This window comes from Monopterus albus, unplaced genomic scaffold (genome assembly GCF_001952655.1).
Source record: "Monopterus albus unplaced genomic scaffold, M_albus_1.0 scaffold50.1, whole genome shotgun sequence".
NCBI lineage: Eukaryota > Metazoa > Chordata > Actinopteri > Synbranchiformes > Synbranchidae > Monopterus > Monopterus albus.
In genome coordinates this window covers 4,787,517-4,787,854 of record NW_018127930.1, presented here as the reverse complement: position 1 = coordinate 4,787,854, position 338 = coordinate 4,787,517, and positions in this window count along the sequence as shown.

Here is a 338-nt window from a genome sequence, read left to right as displayed (position 1 = left end):
TCAAGCATCCTTTACAGCAATAATGTTACACATGTCATAGTTATTCATTAACAGCAGTTGACATGTACATACCAGTGGTGCTGTGACTTCAGTAAAAGGTTCAGCACCTGTACACTCTATGAAATTAATTTGGATTAAATGGGAATGTAGAATGATGTAATAAAACTAAAACAGGATCATTTTCCTTCAGAAACATTTATTTCTTCTGGCACCGTCAGTTTTCATCTTTATAGAAACTTGCACATCATCATGTAAGGTACAGTAAGGTTTGTCCATCTTGCATAGTTTTTATTTATTTATTTATTTATGTAGAACCTAAAAATGAGATTTAGCAGCAG